The sequence below is a fragment of the Magnolia sinica genome, chromosome 6, assembly GCF_029962835.1.
Source record: "Magnolia sinica isolate HGM2019 chromosome 6, MsV1, whole genome shotgun sequence".
NCBI classification, from domain to species: domain Eukaryota; kingdom Viridiplantae; phylum Streptophyta; class Magnoliopsida; order Magnoliales; family Magnoliaceae; genus Magnolia; species Magnolia sinica.
The window spans coordinates 25,241,602-25,257,010 of record NC_080578.1 but is presented as its reverse complement, the minus strand read 5'-3'; the positions used below and the strand labels follow the sequence as shown (position 1 = coordinate 25,257,010).

The window sequence follows — 15,409 nt, the reverse complement described above, 5'->3', positions numbered from 1 at the left end:
TATGGATGGTTTTGAATATCCATTGACGCGACCCATAGAAGAAATTACAATAAAATCAATTTTGAACGTCACAGGATAGTCCACTTGTGGCCTCTGTATCTCAAACGTGTGCACGTATGGGCACAAAATGTAAACATGGTTTTGTAGTTATCGAATCCTTCCACATGATGAATGGCTTGGATCAGACGTACGTGCTATCGGTGGGGCCCACAGAGGTCCGTAAAAATGGACTTTCCGTCCGTTACACAGTGCCTGAAACGGAAGCTTCCGTTTTTGAAAAGAAGTAGCGGGTCAGCGCTGCTGACCGACGTGATTCGTTCGGTGCACTTTTGGTCGTGTGTATACTATGTACACACGATGTATATATGGGGTCCACTGTGATGCTGTCGAGAAATCCAATCCGTCCATCCTATTTCTCATCTTATTTAAACCGTCTAGGTCAACTTTGAAGTATATCCAGATTGTAGGTGGGCCTAAAATTGGAGATTAATGGGCTGATGTGTCCGATGGCCCACTTCTCGAGATATCCAATGGTTGAAATTTAATATGTACGGTTTATTTATGGCCTCCAGGCCATGTATGAAGTTTCGAGTCAATCGAATGGCGGAAACCATGTGATCTTGCATTTTGGACCATTTTTGGGCCTTTTTAACGTGAACGGCTTGATTTCCTCTGGTCCCTGGCATGTAAATTCTTCAGTCTTAGTTCTCTGGAGTGTGTCTCTTGCTCTGGTGACTTCGGAGTGTCAAATCCATGCTTGTAGTACTCTTTTTCCATCAACGCTCCTGATTTCATCCTGCAGCAAAAATATAATTAAAATATTCCACTAAGCATTATCATGTACGTAAAATCATGCAATAATTAGGGTCTGATATGCAATATTCGACCCTTATCACAACCCCCAACCTGCATTTTGCTAGTCCCGAGCAAAACATGCGAAAAATAATTTTAGAAATAAAAGACAATTCATGTGAACCTGAGTGACTTGTGAACAAATCGTCGAGGCGTGAGAATTCTAAGAATGGTGCACAGAATTTTTTTTTTCTTTCTGGAATCAAGCTCACAATAAACTTCATAATCAATTTCAAAATATTAATCCATTAATTAGAATATTCCAAACATTGAGTTCCATGAGTGTATAGTGTAATCTCGGCTTATTCTCATTAAGAGATCCAATTGTCAATTTCATGATATCATTAGTAATTAACAACGGAATGAATGACAACTGAAACCAACACTTGCCTGATAAGTTAACTTTTCATTCTACTAGCCTTTGCTTTTCTTTATGAATAGTAACGCCAAGGAGGGGAATCAAGTCCTCACCTATAGGGAGCAAGCCTATGGCGAAAACTTGTTGCCTAACTTTTTCAAATGACAACCATAGGGAATCGAATCTACACTTATAGGGAGCAAACCTATGGTGAAGATTATATGACTTACGCTTTCTCTCAATTCTTAGTTATAGACCGAAGCTAAAAATTTCAGGCTGGTTCCTTTCATGCTTAGTGATTACCAAGTTAATCATTCAATGTTGAAACGGAACCTTAATGTGCAACCGAGATGTGATATGTGAGATCATGACTCAATCAGTGTTTAAAAGTTCTAATCATGGGTTAACAATTCAATCTTAACTGTGAAATCTAACAGATGGCTGAATCCAAGAGTTATAAATTACGTACATTCTGTACCTTGCAATGTTAAAATCACCCTTATCCTTCACAATCACTTCAAATGCATAAGAAATTCTAGAAAAATTTAAAAATTTTCACAATTTGTGCTCAAGACCAAGAAAATACTGATGAGGTAATCTAATCGCCCACTCCCAACCTAAAATCTACATTGTCCTCAATGTAAAAGAAATAAGCATGCTTTGCACATGGGACAACGAAAGTAAAAGAGGAGTAATGGACAAATAGTACCTGTATGAAAGAATCTAGAGGCTTTCCAAAAAAAAATATCCATGTAAGAGCGAGTCAGCATAAGAGAGAAATCAACAAAAGCAAAATGATAAAAACGCAAAAAGAAAATCCTATCTATACCACTTTCGCAGGTGCTCTCGATTGCATTTAGCGTATGCAACAAGCCTTTAAACCCCTAGGTTGCTCCTAGTGGACGAGTTGTAGTCTCGTGAGGGTTTGCAACAATGCTACCCACAAACAAAAAAATGAAATGGAATGAAAAACTGGGTTGCCTCCCAGGAGCGCTAAGTTTAACATCTTCAGCCAGACAAGAATGGACCATGAACTAATCAATCTTGATAACTTGGGTCCACCAAATAAATTTCCTCAACATCTTGATTAACCAATCCCAGACTTTTTGGGAACAACTTGAACCGTGCTATTTGAAATGGGGTAGACATCCAACAATTTAAGCACCTCCGCTCGAATGACTTCTTTCATGTCTAACAACCTAAGCACCTCCGTTCGAACATCTTTTTTTTTTTTTAGGGTTAAGCCCCCTTTGCATTTCACGCGATGTTTCTGCATTTTCTTCAAGATCAGTACAATGCATACACAAAGTGGGGCTTACTCCCTTCATGTCCTCTATCGTCCACCCAAAAGCTGCCTTATATTCTCTAAGAACATTAAGCAACTTACCCTCCTGTTCTTTATCAAGGTTAGCAGCTATGATGACAGGCAGGGTTTCAAAAGGTCCTAAAAATGCATACTTGAGAGTTTCAGGTAATTGTTTAAGGTCGACTTCGGGCGGTTTCTCAATAGACGGGACCAGTTTAGACTCAGAAGGCGGAAGAGGTTCCACTCTAGCTTTCCATTTTGTTGTATTCATTTCTGGATTAGAGTCAAGCAATGCATTGACTTCTTGGATGGAACTTTCTATGTCAAAATCTATGCCAAAATGTGCTAAACAAGTCTCAAGAGCGTCATCGGAAGATTCAAGGAAAGAGTCATGCACTAGACTCTCAATCATGTTCACTTCAAATATATCATCCGAGTCTGACATCTGTTGTCCAGCATTGAAAACGTTGAGCTTGATCTTCATGTTACCAAAGGACAACTTCATAACTCCATTCCTGCAATTTATGATTGCATTGGATGTGGCCAAGAATGGACGTCCTAAGATAACCGGGATTTGACTTGTAGGATTCTGGACAGGCTGAGTATCTAGAACGATGAAATCCACTGGAAAATAAAACTTGTCAACCTGGATTAGCACATCCTCAATAACACCACGGGGCACCTTGACAGATCTATCAGCTAGTTGGAGTGTAATTTTAGTTGGTTTCAGCTCACCAAGTCCTAGCTGCTCATAGACTGAATATGGTAACAAATTAACACTGGCCCCTAAATCAAGCAACGCTTTCTGAACCTTATGCTCTCCTATGACACAAGAAATGGTAGGAGCTCCTGGATCCCTAAATTTAGGAGGGGTGTGGTGTTGAATCATGGAGCTGAGTTGCTCTGCAAGGAAGACCTTCTTATGAACATTCATCTTACGCTTTTGAGTGCATAAATCTTTAAGAAACTTAACGTAAGCAGGAACTTGCTAATGTTGATTTGCACTTGCTTAAACATGTCCAATATCTCATTAAAGTTGTTTCCTTTCTTAACCGGCGCCAGACGTTGAGGAAAAGGTGCTTTAGGCACATAAGATGGCACATGAGTGGTTCCTGGAGAGTCAAAGTGTTGTTGGACTTTGGATGCACTAGTATGTCTCTCCATTTCATTTTGATCTTTCGCATTAGACTTTGATTCTTCCCTAGGCATCTCTACTTTGTTCTCGATCTGTTTACCGGACCTAAGGGTAATGATTGATTTGGCTTGCTCATGATATTGTTCTTGGTTTGAATTAGAGTCAATCTCATACTGTCCTTTTGGATTTACCACAGGTTGACTAGGAAACTTGCCCTTCTCTCTCTCACTCAATGTGGCAGCAAGTTGACCCAACTATACTTCTAACTTAGCAATGGATTGCGCATTTGCATGTAAACTCTGCTGGTTAGCTAGTAAAGTATGTTGGGTGTCTTTTTGAAATTGAAGTGAACTCTGCATAAAAAGATTGAGTGTATCCTCAAGAGATGGTTTCCTAGATTGTGGAGGCACTTGTTGATACTGTGAGAACTGCTGAGGTTGTTGACTGCAAACTTGGGAGTAAGGTTGCATAGGAGGATTTCTAGATAGTCCTCCTTGTTGTGGTCCTTTTGCCTAAGAGAAATTTGGATGTCTAGCCCATCCTGGATTGTAGGTGTTTGAGTAAGGATCATTCTCAGTTCTCCGAAAGGTGTTCATAGCATGTACTTGTTCAGAGAGAAATTCTAGAAATGCTGAACTAGATGGACAAGACTGCGTAGGATGGGCGAGACTAGAACATATGGCACATGACTCGACTTGAGTTGTTTGTGGAGGTCCATTGTTTAACATTAAAGCATCCACCTTCTTTGTCAGGCTATCAATTTTGGCATAAAGATCTGGCGTGACTCCTATCTCATATATACCCCCTTTCTTCAGTGGTTGAGGACTTCTTTCACCTCTATTTGAGTAGTCCCATTGCTGGGAGTTTTCACACAACGTTTCAAAGAAATTTCAAGCTTCGACATCACTTTTGGTCATGAATGACCCTCCACTGGTGGCGTCAACCATGCGACGGTTTTTGGGTGTCAGACCATCATAGAAGTATTGAACCTGTTGCCACTTTTCAAAACCATGGTGTGGACATTTAAGAAGTAAATCCTTCCATCTTCCCAACATTCATGAAAGTGCTCACCCTCTTTTTGTGTGAAATTTGTAATTTCTCTACGGAGAGCATTAGTTTTGTGAACCGGGAAGAACTTGTTTAAGAACTTCTTAGACATTGGTCCCATGTAGTGATAGACCCAACTCCTAGAGAATTCAACCATGCTTTCGCCTTATCCTTCAAAGAGAAAGGAAAAAGGCACAAACGGATCGAATCGTCTGAAAAGTTTTGGAACTTAAAGGTGGAGCAAATGTCTAAGAATTCTTTCACATGATGATATGGATCCTCCTTATCTGAACCATAAAAGGAGGGCAACAATTGTATGACCCCAGGTTTAAGTTCAGAGTGTGCTGCCGTGGTGGCAGGCAACACTATACATGAAGGCGCATTGAATTGGACAGGAGCTGAATAATCTCTAAGAGCTTTAGTTCCATTCTCTTCCGCCATTTCAAACAGGATGTTTCTAAATCTTCTACGAAAGGTTCTTTCTATTTCAGGATCAAAAGGTGCTAGTTCTATGTTCAGAGATCTACGTCCTAGCATAAACTATGTTATCAATATAAGAAAGAAAACTAAACTAAGATGCAACCTAAGATGAATAAAACTAAAAGAAAAAGTTATGAATTCCTAAAAACAAGAGAAACTTGTGTAAACGAGAATTGGAAGGAAGAACTCGGAAAAGGAGATGATGAATGTCTGAAGATTTGAGAGCTCCTCCTTTTGAAGACAATATTATTTAGCAGCTTCCTTCCTCAATTCCTGTAAACCAAAAAAAAAAAAAAAAGATTAAATTTCCTAAAATAATGCTAGAAAAAATCCTAAGCAACGGTTAATTTCTAAAAAAAGAAAGTTTCCAATCTTAGAAATAAAAAGCTAAGTTAGTTTTTAAAAAGGGAAAAAAAATTTCTAAAACTAGAAAATAGAAAGTTACTTGAAAGAAGAATCAAAATCTAAAATTAGAAAATAGGAAATTTCTAAAAAAAATAGCCTAGAAATAGAAAATTTCTAAAAAAATAAAACCCTAATTCTAAAAATAGAAATTAGAAAAAAATAGAAAATTTGGAAAGAGATTACCAAATTAGTAGTTTATGTCAGGTCCCTACAAAACAGGAAATAGGTTAGTTTCTAAAAAAAAAATAAAAAAAAATTAACCTAAAGTTAGTAAAAAACCTAAGACTATGAATTATGATAAGAGAGAATCCTAAATCCAATTGGACCGAAACAGTCCCCGGCAACGGCGCCAAAAACTTGATGTTTTATTTAAACCAACCTGATTTAAATGATTTTAAACTCGCAAGTATACGAATCAGATGTAGATACGGTACGTATTACGAGATCGTTCTCACGAGGACTGGTTGTCACAATTCAAAATTGAAGACTCTTCTTAACTAATCCAACAAATATTTGAGATAGTAATTGAGTAAACTAAATAAAAATCAATGGAAAAATAACCAAGAGCAATAAGGAAAATTCAATCAAGGAGAAGACTAGGACTTTCGAATCCACCTCTAATTATCATAAACCTTGTTTTACCTGTTGATTCTCCCTAATTCAGATTGATATCAAAAATAAATAAAGCGCACTCTATGTCCTTGGTTGGGCACACAGAATGTATAATTCCTTAAAGCATATGGATCACATCTTTCCATCCATGGTCAGGCATGGAGAGATGTAGATTCCTGTTTCTTCCTCTATAGGAACCTGTTCATGGTTAGACACAAGCACCTAGAATAATATTCCAAACAACATCCATAACTAGACTTTGGTTTAGCTCTTAGCATAGAGAAGTACGGAAATTCCAGTCAAGTACACTAGAGAAAGAAACAAATCAATCAAGTTAGGATTAAATCAATAAACAGGGATCATTCAAGTTGGAGGCTTCATCTCAGCCCTAGCTAAGGAATTTAGCTATCCATGTGATCAGTTAAAAAGTAAGAAAAATAACAATGATGAAATGAAAACATCCTTCTAAACTCTTTCTTCTCTTTTCTTCTCTTTCTCTTCTCTGGATCTGTTCCCTGGCTCCCCTCCCTTCTTGTCTACGTTTTGCATCTCTTCTTATAGCTGCTGGAGTGGCTGGAATGGAGAAAATCGGGTTTGGAAAGCTGTCGTATGCGTAGCGAAAGCCTTTTTCACAGTAAACTTTTGTACCTGCATAAGTCCCTCATTCTTTGTACTTTATCCATAAAATCAACGTCTCCTGGGACGTTTTTGGCTGGTCTATATGATGGACGGATCAGATCTTCCATCTGATCGAAGATGGTGGGCCACAACTGCCCGGAAGTCCGCTTTTCGCAGACGTGCGTAAGCCTTCGCACGTCCGGCGCTATGATGCTCGGTGGGCCCCACATAAGCGTTTTCAGGGAAATTCAAGCCGTCCATTGGATGCACGACGAAATTTTGGTCAGATATGGATGGTTTTGAACATCCATTGACGCGACCCATAGAAGAAATTACAATAAAATCAATTTTGAACGTCACAGGATAGTCCACTTATGGCCTCTGTATCTCAAACGTGTGCACGTATGGGCATAAAATGTATGGTTTTGTAGTTATCGAATCCTTCCACATGATGAACGGCTTGGATCAGACGTATGTGCTATCGGTGGGGCCCACAGAAGTCCGTAAAGACGGACTTTTTGTCCGTTGCACAGCGCCTGAAACGGAAGCTTCCGTTTTTGAAAAGAAGTAGCGAGTCAGCACTGCTGACCGACGTGATTCGTTCGGGGCACTTCGGGTCGTGTGTATACTATGTACACACGATGTATATATGGGGTCCACTGTGATGCTGTCGAGAAATCCAATCCGACCATCCTATTTCTCATCTTATTTAAACCGTCTAGGTCAACTTTGAAGTATATCCAGATTGTAGGTGGGCCTAAAATTGGAGATTAATGGGCTGATGTGTCCGATGGCCCACTTCTCGAGATATCCAATGGTTGAAATTTAATATGTACGGTTTATTTATGGCCTCCAGGCCATGTATGAAGTTTCGAGCAATCGGATGGCGGAAACCATGTGATCTTGCATTTTGGACCATTTTCGGGCCTTTTTAACGTGAACGGCTTGATTTCCTCTGGTCCCTGGCATGTAAATTCTTCAGTCTTAGTTCTCTGGAGTACGTCTCTTGCTCTGGTGACTTCGGAGTGTCAAATCCATGCTTGTAGTACTCTTTTTCCATCAACGCTCCTGATTTCATCCTACAGCAAAAATATAATTAAAATATTCCATTAAGCATTATCATGTACGTAAAATCATGCAATAATTAGGGTCTGATATGCAATATTCGACCCTTATCACGATGCTTACTCTCATATACCCTCGGTTAAGAGAGATAAGCTAGACCAAATGGTTGAAAAGTAAATCTTTGTCAGTTATGGTGGTGGCGTGAAGGAGTACATATTATATGACCGGGTCAAATGAAAAATCATCCTTAGTTATAACATCAAATTCAATGAAGGATCTTTGTTTCATAAGGATAAACATAAGGAAAAGGAAAGTTGGTTGTTGAAATTCAGATAGACAGAGATGAGATATAGGCTGATACTGAGACACAGACAGAGGTATAGGAGTAGGTGGAGAAGTCACTTGTGAGAATGAATCTGCCAAGGGATCGTAGGTTTCCGGCGAGATACATAGATGACTCAAATGTCACATTTTTCTTCATTACGGATAAGGGAGATCCGTATACTTTTCAGGAGGCTCTTGATGAGCCAAATGCCGAAAAGTGCAAAGCATTGATGAATAATGAAATGGACTCCTTGTACAAAAATGAGACGTAGGAGTTGATGAAGCTTCTTGTCAGACGAAAAATAATTAGGTGCAAGTGGATTTTTAAGGAGAAACATAATAAATACAAGGCAAGTTTAGTAGTGAAGGGATATGCTCAAAGAGAATGTGTCGATTTCATTGAGATATTCGCACATGTGGTAAAGAAAGTATCTATCACATTCGTGTTTACACTAGCTGCCCAATATGATCTCAAGCTGGAATAAATGGATGCGAAGATTGCTTTCTTACATAGGAAATTGGAAGAGCATATTTACATGAAGTAATCAGAAGGTTTCAAAATACAAGGGGTATAGAATAAGGTTTGTAAGTTGAAGAAGTCATTGTACGGCCTGAAATAGTCGCCTAAGCAGTAGTATAAGAAATTTAATTCTTTAATGGTGAGTCAGAAGTTAACAAGGAGTGAGTATGATTATCATATCTATTACAAGATACTAAGTGATGAGAAGTTCATTATATTGATATTCTATGTTGATAATATGCTCATCGTCAATCATAGCATATCTGAGATCAACATATTGAAGACTCAGTTATCAGGGACATTCGAGATTAAATATTGGGGGCTGCAAAGAGGGTTCTCAGTATTTATATACACAAAGTCATGAAAAGGAACAGGCTATGGTCATCTCATGCTGAATACCTTGAGAATCTATAGATGAAGTATAGGATTGACAAGGCAAAGCCAGTCAACGTTCCCCACACTGCTGATTTTAAACTTTATTTTGAACGGTGTTCTAAAACATATGAAGAAAAGCAAGTTATGTCTCATGTGCTTTATTCGAGTGCAGTTGGTATCTTGATGTATGCCATGGTCTGTATAAGACTTGATATTTCACATGTGGTGGGGTATTGTTAGCACATATATGTATAACCTTAGCAAGCAACACCGGGAGGCAGTGAAATGGCTATTTCGATATATTCGATGGATGTAAGACTACGTTTTATCATTTGAGAAATATGGGGACAAGCTAGTAAGTTATGTGGTTCTGATTACGTGGGCAGTGTGGATAATAGAAGGTCGACTTCTGATTACTCGTTTGTGCTAGCAAGTGGAGCGATTAGTTGCATGTCTAAGCTTCACTCTATGGTGACTCTTTCCACAATTAAAGCTGAGTATATGAAGGTGACAAAAGCGTTCAAGGAAAGTGTTTGGTTGATGGGGATGATAAATTAATTGGGGTTTTAACAGGAGGTCGTGCCAATCAATTGTGACAGCGAAAGCACGATCAATTTGGCTAAATTTTATATTTATCACTCATGTAATAAAAATATTAATGGCGTTAACATTTTATCCGACAGGTACTTAAGGAAGGAGGTATGACTCTGGAGAAGATTCACACGAGCATGAATCCGGCTGACATACTTACTAAGGTAGTTCCCATAGAGAAGTTCAAGTTTTGTACAACTTCTCTAGGCTTGATGAAGGTGTAAATGAAAGACGAAGTGTGCACGAGAATCGATGGTAGAGCTATGATACAAGGCAAATTTAAAGATGATGATAATGAGCTACGAAGAATGAAAATTGAAGACATGATGGAAATTGTTGTGGATGTCTTAAATATGTAAGCAACAAGGTCTATCAATGCCATTGACAAACCACTCGATGCCATCAAGTAGAGGTTAATGCCATCGACAAATGCACAATGCTATCGAAAAAATTCAAAAAATTCATGTTGTTTGCTAGAACGTTTTGGTGTTGTTACTCGATGTCGTCGAAGTCCCATCAATGCGCAGGCAGAATTGCATAAGTGCGGGATTTGTTTCATATTCCAGTTGTGATACTTTGTGTATCGGGTGTAATCGGGATTTGAGAGTAGTAGAAGAGTTCTAGGGCTTTCTAATTCATTCTTAAGGATTTCAAGGGCATAACTAGTGCTTGTGAAGTAGATTCGAGGCTTATTTGAATTGGTAATATTTTATTTATTATAATTTCTGCTTTCATAGTGCATATTTGTCGCTTTATACTGTCATTTTTTTCCCAAAAAGGTTTTTTCACATAAAATTTAGATTTTTTGTATTTGGACTTAGTTGTAAAATTGTGTGAACTTTTGCTTGTTCGTCTAAGTGTGCTTCCATAATTTCCCAACAACATCGATCAACCTAACCATCACCCACTGAATATTAGCAAGAACGAGGATGCTGCTCTAAACACCTGCTAAAAAAGGGACAATACATGAGCAGGTGATTGAAGACACAAAATGCATACATCAGGAAGAATGAGGCCTCTCTTGCACAAGTTGTCGATTGTAAGGACTCAACCCTTACCAACAAGCTAAGAGAAATCAACTATTTTTGGAGGAGCTTCGTAAAAGTAGACGAACCAAAATGTGGAAAATGAAAAGTTGTGGGAACCATATGATATGTGTCTCACATCCAACCCATCCAACAGATGCACAACAATATTATTACTATACAAACCAAAAAAATGGAGGATCCAATTGTAAGGTGGTCCAATCCATAAAAAATAATGCAAACCATCCAAAACATTTGAATTCAAGTTTAGTCCAATCTAATGATCTAATTGACTTGATATTTCATTCATGTTGTCACTATGGTATGGTGCATACATTTAACGGGTTAAATGTTATACATATATCACCCGGGTTTCATAAGCCTTGAGCTTCACTACTTTTTAAAAGAAAAATAAAATTAATGAGGTCATTTTGTAATTCCATTCCTCAAAAAGCAACAAATAATGGCTCCGGTAACCGATATTCTAAGGTAGTGCTTTTAAAGAGCATAAATTACATTATTGTCCTCATTTGCTTCTTTTTCTTTTTCTTTTTTTATTTTTATTTTTATAAACAAAAGAGTATGAAATGAAAAGTTGTAGGGCCCAAGTGGTATGTGTTTTGCATCCATCCCATCCAACAAATGCACAACAATATTATTATTATATAAACAAAAAATATGGAAGATTTAATTATAAGATGGGTCAATCCATAAAAAATAATGTACACCATTTAAAATATTCCAATTCAAGTGTAGCCCATCCAATGACCTAATTGACCTCATGGTTTGTTCATGCTATCATTATGGTGTAGTGCGCAAGCATAACAGATTGAATATTATACACATATCACATGACTCATAAGTCTGGAACTTCACTCTTTTTTAAAGAAAAAAAATAGGGCATTTTGAAATTTCATCCCTCAAATAACACTTTCTAATCATCAAGGCATTATTTGGTAAAATAAAGATTTCTTAAGAATTTTGCAATTGAAATATTTATAAAAAGAAAATTATTAGAACTTAATTCTAAAATTTTGTTTTTTTTTTTTCCACAAATTCTATTCAAATTCTTATAATGTTACTCTGATGTCAGTGTTTGAAAAATTCATTTTAGAAAAATAATGAAAAATAATGCAACATAATACATTATTGGCACAAATGAGTTGTGCATCACATATCTCTCTAGATCCATCATTTCAAAGACGGAAATCAAAGGTCCCCTACAAATACAATCCAAATCAAATGATCAGTATCTATTATAATCAATATTAGTCATCTAATGTTTTAGCCATTGTCCTTGTGATTAGATTGCGCTCGTTAAAGTTTTGTGCTCTCATTGATAGTCCAAAGCCTGGTTAAAGGAGGATGGATGCATCAAGTTGGCAATTGGTGTCAAACTTATGCTATAACTTCAATCATGAATCTAAATATTCACTTAGCTAATACCAATTAGTTATGATAAGGCTTAGATGATACGATTGTTTGGACAATTAGATTTTTCGAATCAAATTGGCTTTTTAAGGGGTTTGAAATAAAAGGTGGCCCTAGAAAATAGACCATCTAGATTAATGATTGGTCATCTATCATAAAGAATATTTGGACCATCAATTTTCCTAGACATTGTTTACATGGTTAGGACCCTTAATCAAATTGATTTTGGGAGGGTTCCACAATAAAATGTGGCCCCACTTGGGTTGAGCTAGGGTTGGGTCTTGGGTCACACGTCGACTCATTCAGCAATCGAATTAGAGTTGCCCAAGTTGCACACCTAATCAAGAACATAATTTACCATTCTTTCCTCCCGTGTAAGCTCTCTCACCGGTGGGTGCAAGTGCGTGGGTTCCAATCCTTGTCCAAGTGGTAGACTATGAGGAATTTCAACACGAGGTCTTGGGTCCGAAACCCATAGGTAGTGAAATCCCACTGCAGTGTGTGTGGGTGTGTGTGTGAAAAAAAAAAACTCTCTCACCTGCGCCGGTCGTATGGACGTCGATGTACCGATTGTTACAAATTTTACATTTTTTCGCGCGACAAAACCTATGGTGAATGGTATAGATGAATGATTGGACCATTTCTAGCATACTCATTTTGTAGCCATTTATTGGACATTTGGGATCACTTAATAAAAGTTTAATTTTTTTTAGAGAAATGATTAATCAAAGGTAATGCCCACGTAGCGGAATCTATAATTTTATCAATATGGATAACTCCCTAACTATTTATTGAATGGTTAAGATCATCCAATCAATTTGACTTTTTGAGATGGATGGACACTTAAAGGTAGCCCCACATGATAAATGGTCTAATAAATAATTCAACTATTTCTAATATTATCAGTATAAGCCTTTCATTTCCCCAACTACAAGCTAATGAAGGGATGGTGAGAGCATCTGAGTTTTTATTTTATTTTAATTTTTAAGAGGGATTGATAAAAGAGGTGAGATCACATGATGAATGATTTGGATACATGATCGGAACTTTCTTATTATAATCAATATGGATTATCCATTTTCTTCGCTATTGGTAAATTGTCGTGATCATCCAAATCATCCAAATTGGGAATCCAACACAACCCGATTTAATCCAACCAATCCAACAAACCTAACTCCATCCAATCCAACCCGTGATGGGTAAGAGTTGAAGATATGATTACTTGGGTTGAGCTAGGGTTGGGTCTTGGGTCACGTGTCGACTCATTCAGCAATCGAATTAGACTTGCCCAAGTTGTACACCTAATCAAGAACATCATTTACTATTCTTTCCTCCCGTGTAAGCTCTCTCACCGGCAGGTGCGGGTGCGTGGGTTCCAATCCTTGCCCGAGAGGTAGACTATGAGGAATTTCAACACGAGGTCTTGGGTCCAAAACCCATAGGTGGTGAAATCCCACTACGATGTGCGTGGGTGTGTGTAAAAAAAAAAAAAAAAAAAAAAAAAAAACTCTCTCACCTGCGCCGGTCGTATGGACGATGTACCGGTTGTTACAAATTTTACATTTTTTGCGCAACAAAACCTATGGTGAATGGTATAGATGAATGATTGGACCATTTCTAGCATACTCATTTTGTAGCCATTTATTAGACATTTGGGATCACTTAATAAAAATTTAATTTTTTTTAGAGAAATGATTAATCAAAGGTAATGCCCACGTAACGGAATCTATAATTTTATTAATATGGATAACTCCCTAACTATTTATTGAATGGTTAAGATCATCCAATCAATTTGACTTTTTGAGATGGATGGACACTTAAAGGTAGCCCCACATGATAAATGGTCTAATAAATAATTCAACTATTTCTAATATTATCAGTATAAGCCTTTCATTTCCCCAACTACAAGCTAATGAAGGGATGGTGAGAGCATCTAAGTTTTTATTTTATTTTAATTTTTAAGAGGGATTGATAAAAGAGGTGAGATCACATGATGAATGATTTGGATACATGATCGGAACTTTCTTATTATAATCAATATGGATTATCCATTTTCTTCGCTATTGGTAAATTGTCGTGATCATCCAAACAAAATGAATTTTGAGAGAATTACAATTAAGGGTCCCATGTCATCCATGATCAATGACTAGACCATTTATAGCATAATAAATAATAAACATGGCCCACTGTTTCCTAGCCAACAAAAAAATGGTTAAATAATCCAATCCAAGTGATGTTCTTTTAGAGTTGGCTAATCAAAGGTGGAATTCATGTGATGAGTGGTCTAGATCAATGATCCAAGCTTTTATTCTATCATGGGATGGCCCACTTGTTGAAACCATCATATTTTTACTAATCAATCTGAGTTTGTCTTCTAGTAATCCAAACCTTCTATATAATGAGTCTCACATCCTATGAATTGGATTATTTTAAACCATTGAAATTAGACTATTTGGCTTTGTAAATGGCCGGTCACCAAATCTTTGAATAATCAAACCATTGAATTATTCCATCAAGGAGATTTTTAGCCATTCCCTATAAAAAAAAAAAAAAAAAACAAATCCTATCACAAAAAGGATCCAGATAATCCAAAAGAATTCAGTTCCAATGACTAAATGCCCCACCTATCAGATTGTAATAAGTAGGAATGTATTTGAACAAACATCTTCTAATTTCAAGAGTCTCTATCTATAATCATTTGTAAGTAAATATTTCAAATCAATTTATAAGAACCATATATTCTGCCACCAACCAAGGCAATGGTGAATTATCATCGCATTAGTCTATATGTTGGCCACAAACCAAAAGGTTGGGCTGTCCAATCGAAATATTTCAGTGGACACAAATTTCAATGGTATAGGATCCAACTAAGTGCAACTGTAACTGAAAATCAACCGTCCAAATCAAACTAAGTTTTAACTCATTTAAAGTACCTCAGATTGATTATACCCTTAAAATCGCATTAACTAGACTGTCCGGACAAACCAATGATGGACGTTTGTTTCTTAAATTATAAACGCTTTGAATATATCTCATCTCAACCGTCGATTTATTAACCTCAATCGGAGATTTTACTGCATCGATTAAGTCTAAATCATGATTTCCGACCCATCTAAAGTGGGAACAAAGACCGTAAAGGTTCAAACTGATTAACAGGTACGCCAAACGTATAATCTCTGGGTGCATGTGTATCAACTACAACGCTCTGCCAGAGTATTTAAAGCCTTAGAGAGAGAGAGAGAGATTCGCGGCAAGGGTGGACCCC

At 37.3% G+C, this 15,409-nt stretch overlaps 1 non-coding gene across 1 annotated transcript; it reads left to right on the top strand.

The window, feature by feature from the left end:
- The first annotated feature begins 4,656 nt into the window (after positions 1–4,656).
- LOC131250277 (small nucleolar RNA R71) lies at positions 4,657–4,762 on the top strand. Its single transcript, XR_009173204.1, has one exon. It is a non-coding gene; the product is annotated as a small nucleolar RNA R71 (small nucleolar RNA).
- Positions 4,763–15,409: the final 10,647 nt, after the last annotated feature.